Source organism: Dreissena polymorpha, chromosome 1 (genome assembly GCF_020536995.1).
Source record: "Dreissena polymorpha isolate Duluth1 chromosome 1, UMN_Dpol_1.0, whole genome shotgun sequence".
Lineage (NCBI taxonomy): Eukaryota > Metazoa > Mollusca > Bivalvia > Myida > Dreissenidae > Dreissena > Dreissena polymorpha.
Window position 1 is genome coordinate 168,717,702 of NC_068355.1, and position 9,235 is coordinate 168,726,936.

The 9,235-nt window shown below is 34.9% G+C and overlaps 1 long non-coding RNA gene across 1 annotated transcript; it reads left to right on the forward strand.

The window, feature by feature from the left end:
- The first annotated feature begins 467 nt into the window (after positions 1-467).
- LOC127860358 (uncharacterized) lies at positions 468-1,698 on the forward strand. Its single transcript, XR_008039726.1, has 3 exons — positions 468-682; positions 1,090-1,207; positions 1,552-1,698. It is a non-coding gene; the product is annotated as an uncharacterized LOC127860358 (long non-coding RNA).
- The last annotated feature ends 7,537 nt before the right edge of the window (positions 1,699-9,235 follow it).

Here is a 9,235-nt window from a genome sequence, read left to right on the forward strand (position 1 = left end):
TTTGACAAATGGTTACGATACAGCGTGGATTCAATGTAGCATGGTTCAATCCTCTATTTTTCATTTTTTCAAACACGTGGTCAAGCAATAAGATACAACCTAAAAAACACAAGTCGACACTAAAACCCCACCCGTACTACCAATAAAGTGTTTATCTAGGTTAACTTTTGCTTGTGGGTTTGAGTACTGGTAATCTATCAGGATAACACTTAAAACTATAACACTTACGTTATGTTGAAACGTGACGTTCTTCTTAATATTCTTCGCACAGTCAGAAACAACCTTTCTCGGCCGCAGTCCAGCAAGAAGAGAGCGAGAATCTTGTCCCGCGCATCGATCTTTTGGAACTCATTCCTCGTGCCTCGGCTAACTTCCACCAATCATGCTTGCAGCGGCCAGTTCCCTCTTCGCAAGCGACTGGTGCCCGGCACAACAGTTTGAAGGCTAATTCAGTAATTGAAATTTGTGTTTTGTTGGAGAAGTTAAGGTTTTGAAAGACTGTGTTTAAGAGAAAGATTGATATAATTGTAATTGTTGATCATATTTATGTGACTGGAGTTAATGATAAAAGTCAACTATTGGACGGAAGTGCTGATAATTACAAAGAAAACTATTAGTGAAAATACTGTCGCGGTCGCCGGATTGTCGAATTCGGACGCTGATTGACAATTCAGATGAAAATGTAGGTTTTTCACTGATTTATGCCATTTCTAATGTATATCCCATTTTCAATTAATAAATTAAATGTAGCATAAATGGTCAGTTTCGTATCCATTAGGAATAATACATGTATTTGGTATTAAATTTGGATGAAGAATGTTGTTTTCCCTTATTTATTAATCCAGCTTGAAAGTGTTCATCATATAAAATACTAGTAATGACATGTATTGTCACGAATTTCTGAATTAATAAAAGCAATGACACTTACACACTATGGATTATATCACACTTACTATTAAACACGTCAGTTGGTACTCCTATACAAGTGCTTGTATATTTGACCTCGGTTTAGACTACAATTGTTTTGTTAAATATTAAACATTAAGAAAATGTCAATTATAGTAAACTGTAGATGTCATTTCTTTCCAGAAAAAAGGCAAGGCGAGGAGGGAATTATCGGGGGCAGTAACTGTGTAAAACCATCGAAAAGGCATGTCAGTAGCTCAGGATACTTCATGGCATAAACTGGGTTTCTGCAGTCTAAAATGTAAGTTAATTGTAACAAACACTTCATTTGAAGCAATAGATTGTCACTGAAGCAAAACTTTACATTTAATTTTATTAAAACAATTTAGGAATATATGTCTGTCTGACCGTCTGTCTGTCAGTTTATTTTTAACTTTTAAACTTGTTAAGATATCAACTCCAAACTTCATGCATACATAGTGCACACACATTACTACATATGTACAATAGCTGCATTTTATATGGATTTAATTCCCCTGTTCAGTTGTCCTTGTTTTACTGTCCAAGTTAGTTGTCAGGGGTGATATTTAGTTCTCCTTCAGCAATGGTTCTAGTTTTATTATAAAGTCAAATAATTTATTTCAGCACACACATTCTTGATGTCCAAGCAAAAGTATGGAGGGCAGATAGTGAAGTAGGTCATGTCTCATCGTATCTGTGAAACATATCTGTGAAACGTGCCAGTGGCGGCAAAGAAACCAGACCGGCCAGGTTGCACGTGCACATGCCTGTCCACAAGTTGAGGAGTGCAAAAACAATTTTCTTTTGCTAAAATATTTTACTTTGTATAATGTTTTTGCATAAATTTTTGTAAGGCGTGCACTTTAGCCGTCACATCTTTTATTGACCCAAACTTGTTTTTTAATGACCGACAGAAAAATGTTATACAGCCTTCGGTCAAGTAATCTTCATGTCGATAGATGGACTTCAGTATGTGGCTTGTATGCCAAACTTGATAGGTCACAGTATTTTCAAGTAGTGTGTGCCATTTTCAGGACCATCATGGTCCCCTAGTTGGAAAGTCGAAGAATAATTAATATTATTGCATATTTTATGTAAATGAACATTTAACACCATGGGAATACTGAAATGAAAATAAAAGTAACTTTGCCGATCAGGGTCCATGTTTTAATTTACCATGGCCAACTATTGTCTGTCTTTTGTCACCATTGCCGACCATGGTTAACCATGGTCAACCATGGTCCATGTTTTTGTGACCATGGTCAACCATGGTCTGTCTTTTGTCACCATTGCCGACCATGGTTAACCATGGTCGGCCATGGTCACCATGGCCGACCATGGTCTATGTTTTTTGTGACCATGGTCAACCATGGTTGACCATGTTCCTGATCATGTCCACCACGGTTTTTGATGGTTGACAATCAAATACCATGGTCAACCATAAAAAACCATGGTGACCTTCGGCATCGTTTCGCCTGGGTAATATTAACATCTGCCTCATCCTGGGGGTTGAGAGGTTTGGTGTTTGACATGTAATATTATATGGTGGTCAAGTCTTCTACAGCAAATCATGCCCCTGGGGTCAAAAATGAAAACTCCCAGGGATAAGAAGATATACATAGCTTTTTATACTCAATTACATTTAAACTCATTTTCTTTGAATTCACCACTAGGGTCCAACTCTACCAAGTTTGTTACAATCATGCCCTCGGGGTCAAAATTGGCCCTGCCCTAGGGGTCACTTGTTTTCCTTACATGTTTATAGTGAAAAATTTAAAAATCTTCTGAGAAACCCCAGGGCGTAGACATTTTTTATTCGGCATATAATGTCTTATAGAATCCTCTGCCAAGTCTATTCAAATCATGCCCCATGTTGTAACGAGAGCGCCGATGGCATTGAAAGCAAAGTTGCAAGATACAGGAAAGTTGCCGCTGAAGTACATGTTTAGGCCAAAATATACTAAATAGTTTCCTTATATGTTTCAATGTAAAAGCGACAAATTTGAGCGAAAATAAATACGACATTTTGCAAATAGAGACCCCCATAACCATACCTTTTCTTGACGGGCATTCTTAGCTGAATCGGTTTAAGCAATAAAAAAGATATGTCATGTTCAAACCAAAAAAGAATTCGACTCAAATCAAGTTCGACTGTTTTTGCACCTTCTTTTTTCGGCCGTTTTCTAGTGGATTGTAACCTTTTGCAGTACCATTTTTTACTTTAATCTCTAACTTTATCCTATTTCAGGTATTTAATAGTGAACATCTATGCTTACTCTATCAATATCTCCAAACGATAAAACCAGAACAACAGTCTAACGTGTAAAACATGCCTTCGAGGAAAATATGATGATTTGTTTAGACAGGGACCTATGGTCCCTGGTTTAGAGAGTACAGAGTTTCATGACTCGATTACCTTCATGACTCGATTATTCATGACTCGCCTCCCTTGTTGGTTCATGCTACCAAAATGTTCTATTTTTAGAAACGGGAATTCCAAATCGTGACGAATGTGAATGGTTACAAAATGACATAAATATGAAAATAAATACGTATAATTACATTATTTATTTCAGTATTCCCACTGAGCATGTGTATATCACCTGAAGTCTTGTTCAGAAAATCGGGACGAAGTGAAAGTAATTTATTTTGAAGTGATATTATGGGAATTGAGCTGAACAAAATTAACAGGTCAAAAGAGTAAGTTAAATGTGATTACTGACCAATTATCGGCAACTCATCTTGCTACAAATTGTTTATAAAAATATATTCTATATTCGATTTTTTACGTGACTCACCCAGTCCTGTAAGCCGAAATGATCCGTAAAACAAAATTGTGTCTTTGTGTCGTATGAACGTATCTGCACTAGAACTAAATTTAGGTTCACATTTTACATGCGTGATCAGTTGTCAAACGAAAGTACGGTTGATATTCAAATGCATTTTTTTTCTCTTTCCAGGATTTTGTTTTAGTATGTTGATGCTGCATTAACAAATATAAGTGTATATGAAGTGAAAACACCAAAAATAAACAACGGTTGCGATAGACACCTATAAACTGTTAGATGCCCATACTATCATTTTAAATAAACCATCATTTTCATCAAATAGTCAACATTATTTAAATTTTGTGTCGTCTGTGTATGCTGGCTTGGTTCTCATATGCATTATAGCAAATCTTATGAAAATAAATAACGTTTCGACGTTTAAAGCAAGTCTCGTTTCCGAAATTATCTACGGGATTTAACTGTGTTAACTTAAACCTGATATAGATTCAGTTACTGACATCATTGTTTTGACAGATAACATCCGATGGGAATTTAATTAAATGTATGCAGATATTGAGAAATGTTAACAATCGCACAGAAGTAAACATACCAGCATATTTTCGGCATGATGCCGAGGCACTCGCATGTACGCGGCATGACTCCGCGAATCGATGCCGAGGCAGAAACCGACGCGGCGTCACTCCGCGTAATTTCGCCGAGTACCTCGGCATCATGCCGAGTTAATACGCGGCGAAAATACGTTAACAGAAGAATCTGTCCGCGGCGTAGACGCGGAATTTGTTGGTTTTACGTGAGCTGTACTGTATCTCACATAATTAAAATTCAGAATTAACTTAAAACAATACTTCTTTTTCTAACATTGTTTTATTTCAGACGGTTTATAGCAACAATAATTTAACGATTAAATGCCCAAGAATTCAGCAAATATGTTTTTATTCTTCACAGAAAGATAATCGAGAATAACAGTTTCTTCATGCTAAATACTGTTGATTGAATTATAAATTGTACTTTCAGACCTTGTCCGCTGTGTGCAATTTGCGTGGTACGCTTGGCATCTCATCTGCGAAAGAAACACAAAATAGAGGCACGTGACGTTCGGGTGACAGTGCAAAATGAGCACAAAATACATTTAGCATTGATACGCTCAAGTTTGGTAGACATTAAAGAGCTTCAAGACAGATTTCCGAATGGATATTCCGAAGTTGCCAACTTTTTAACGAAACTGAATATAATTGTATACGCAAAGAACAGCGAAAGTACTATAGTGAATCTAAATGAACAACTTAACTCGGAGATTAATGAACCCGTCGCATGTGCAACTGTGTCTGAAGCCTCGGATTATGTAGTACATGAACCCATCCGACGTGAAGTGAATAAGTCAATGACACGTGGAAATGAAACATCCGGGAATAAAGCAACACATGCGACAATTCGTGAGATTATCAATACCTTTATGGAACCAATTTCTGCCTATGGTAATTTACCAACATCGGTTCAAGTGAAAGACACTCTCAATGGAGTTCCAGATTATCAATTGTCTGTAGACAAGAAAACGTTAAAATCGTTCAACGATATTATGCATAACATGCAGAGAAAAGCTCGACTGAATGATTGCATTGAGCATTTGCAAAAGAGTACGTTTACGAATGAAGACGAATTGGAAAACGCGGTGACTGCTTTTCTCTGTGAACGCCAATGGTCAAATACAAAACTAAAAAAACAGTGCATTTCCAAGTTAAAAGTGGCAACAAAAGAAAGAAACGACTTCCGAGCATCTCGTAGAAACGCACAACGACAACAAGAACAGCAAATGCTCTCATCGGTTCAAGATCAGAAGTGGCCCTTAGTTGTTATTGCAGGAAGTAAGCACAGTCGTAAAGGCCGCACAGTGCTTGCAAAATGTAACATACCCAGAAACACAGTTGTATGTGACTACCACGGAGAATTGCTCACATATGATGAAGGGTTGCTGCGGTACGAACAGTATGGTGACAACAATGAAAACGTCTATATGTTTTCGTTCAATTACCAGGGCAGAAACTACTGGATTGATGCCGTAAGACAGTGCAGATGTCACCCGAAAACGAGAATAAAAGGTCGTCTTTTAAACCACTCAATGAAAACATCAAACGTTGTTCCGAGAATAGTGCTGCTTAATCAGTTGCCGCACATTTTATTCTTCGCGAAACAGGATATCGCAATTAGCGAAGAAATCCTGTTTGACTATGGAGTCCAAAGAGACAGGCTTTCAGAACTTCAGGACTGGATGCTAAGTTGAAATGTTTAAAAAAAATCACTAACGGTAAAGCTGCGAATGAGACCTGATGTGTCTCAATATCAGTGCCGTTAAACGCATGTTCATTAACTTATTTTGTTTTGTAACAATTACATTTGAATCATGTGTTAAAAGGATATATGGACAGCTTTGCCATTGCTTCCAAATAACGAAAAACCTAAATAATTTGTAAAGGCAAAACACCAATATAATATAAATATACTGAACATAATATTAAGATAGCCATCATTATTTTGTATCTATATATTATATATGACGTCTTTCTAAAGGCAAAATATGCAGTTGAAGAGATGTCGTTATAATCCGTACATGTTTGGAAATATTGGGAAATCACGTGTTATACAAAAACGTTTATTTGGATAGTATTTTTTTTAATTAATGTTTGTAGTCTCTTAAGGGGTGTTTATTTAACCGATGATATATTTATAGCAACACCGATTATGCTATTATCACAACTCAAACTTTATGTTGTCAGTATCATCAGAAATGACCGAGTTGGTTCATAATACAATTGTCAGTGGTTCGATCCCATGTGGGGTTAACTTTTTTTAACTTTTTTAAACTTTTTTTTCTTTCTTTAATTTCATTATTGTTTTAAACTGTAACTCTTTAGTCCTGTCGTTGACATTCATCAATTTAAAGCATTTAATCACGAACTTCAAAACATTCCGCAATCTGTGTACAAGTACAAGTACTTGCAAGTTATTTAGATTAAGGTCGAGTTTAATACTGTATAGCCTTATGTTTATAAATATCTAATACAAATATTTTTTTTTATGAATGTCTTTTGGTAAGCTGTTGTGATCCCAGTTAGATGTCTATTTTTATACATATTTCTAACAATCTATGTACCGGTACTTGGGTTTTGCCTAATTGCTGTATTTTATTAAATTTGAAGTAGACGAGAGGGATTGTTATAACAAAAAATCTCTGTTAAAAATGCGGTGACCCCCCTTTTTTATTTGTGTTTTATGATGACAATACGTAGATGAACATATTTGAGCAGTTTCGCAGAATTCTATTTGACAGAATAATACTACACAGACGTATTACAATTGAATTTGGCATCGTTTATTGAATTTTTTCGAATTTAATCTTTTAAAGATTACTGTAAATCTTTAAAGTAATACACTTTTTTGTAGCAAAAATCTTACAACATTCACTGTACACACTAATTAGAAATACATAGATATAAACGATATGCAATGCCAAATGTTGCATTATTTTTTTAACTTTTCGCATGACATTTATTATGTTCTCGAACTATTGTTTACCACAGCAATTATGTTATGTAGATGGAGTGTACTGTTTCGGCTGAAATAATAATTATTTCTCACTTTACAATAATCAGAATTCAATCACTGATTGTTTTTTATTTTATCCCAATATTAAAACAAAAACTTTTATGACCGAAAAGTGAATTGTTGGCCAAGCGGTCTTTATTTAACGATTATTATCGCATACTTTATCACAAAAGAAGCAACATATAAAAAGGGTTATTAATTTTTCATAAATTATGGTTTCGAAAAGTTGTGCAGGTGGCTGTTTCAGATGTAAACGGTCAGACGAAGGTATTTAAATGGCTACTAGTTAAGTTAAAAATGGACACATTTTGATAAAGTCGAAAATACAACGGGATTTTGGCTCCGTTTATATATAATATGTTATCCAAATGATAAATTGCGTTGTGATTTAAAACATGTATGTCGTTATATCCTTCACGACGGTCATTTCAAATTGTAATGCTTGCCTATACTTGAAATATTGTATTAACAAATACAATACTACAATATATAAATATATATCTTAAAATCACATGTTTCTGTACACACTTAGAGTAATTCTTCCACTCTGAGTTTGTCACTGGGTTGACCCACCACGTGCCATCTTCAGTGCATTCTTAATAAGCAGTCGCTGTTATAGAAAACGATTTATAGTCGTACTAAGCAAAAATCGTTGTCAGAAGCGTATGCGTAAAATGTCATGATTTTATAATTATCTTTCTTAGTTTGATTTCTTTAGGAGTGTACATAATTTTATATAAAACAGCTCTACATAGATTTCCTATTGTTAGATTTCGCGCATGATTTTAATGAATCTAGTTTGGTCGATAATTTTCATTGTTTCAGAGTTTTTCTGAGTGTTCGCTGACTTATTCTGATGAAATCAAATCGACAGCATATGTGATATAAATATTGAGAGGAGCAATTGTATTCACCAGACAATGAAATACTGCAACTGTGTATTACGTGTGGAATAAAAAACTAAAAAAGACCTAAACATTCTCTTAGTTCGTGAAGTTGACGCAACATTGAATATGATGACGTCTTTTTAAAAAACTGTGAAACTTTATGAAGATGGCCGATGTGTGTATATATCAAATAGAATGACATAACCGTTATGACGGAACACAGAAAATGCAAGAATGATGTAACCCTTATGACGGAACACACAAAATGCAAGAGCGCCCAATATATATATATATTTATTGTGTGTTCCGTCATAACGGTTATCTCATTCTATTTGATCTGTGTTAACCGTCAACCGCATTCGGTAATGCCTAGCTTATATTCACACAATCAGGAAAGCGTGTTTCGAAAAATCCAAACAATTTTCATCATCGCACATTAGTGTAACATAAATTTTAACACAATATATGTAGGGAAACTCATATGATTCGCGTAATGTGAAAATGATTATTATGCTATAATTCGACCACGAAACTTGACGGGACTTAATACCGGACATTATGGAATGGAGCTACGCTTGCCGTATATGACATAAGACCCATTTTCGCATATTATCTTATCAATGCTTATATGAATTTGATTGCTAAAATCTAATGCGTATTCGACACGGAATTATTGTCAAGGTTTTTCATTTTGTCAATATTTATCATAGCAGGGGACATTGCTGACATCAATATCGATACTGTTTTCATTTTCTGTCGAGAAAAGATATGACTTATTATCAAGATTATTTTATAGTACGGTAGCGTTCTCTACACAAGTGAGATTTATTTGTACTGGTAAATTGCTCTTATACTCACCATTCGGACTCGACGATCGGCTCGAATAAAAATGTTAGTCGCTTAAAAGTACAAATTCATCATATTGAGCACGATTATTATTATTATTATTATTATTATTATTATTATTATTATTATTATTATTATTATTATTATTATTATTATTATTATATAGCTTTTAGAAACTTCTACCCT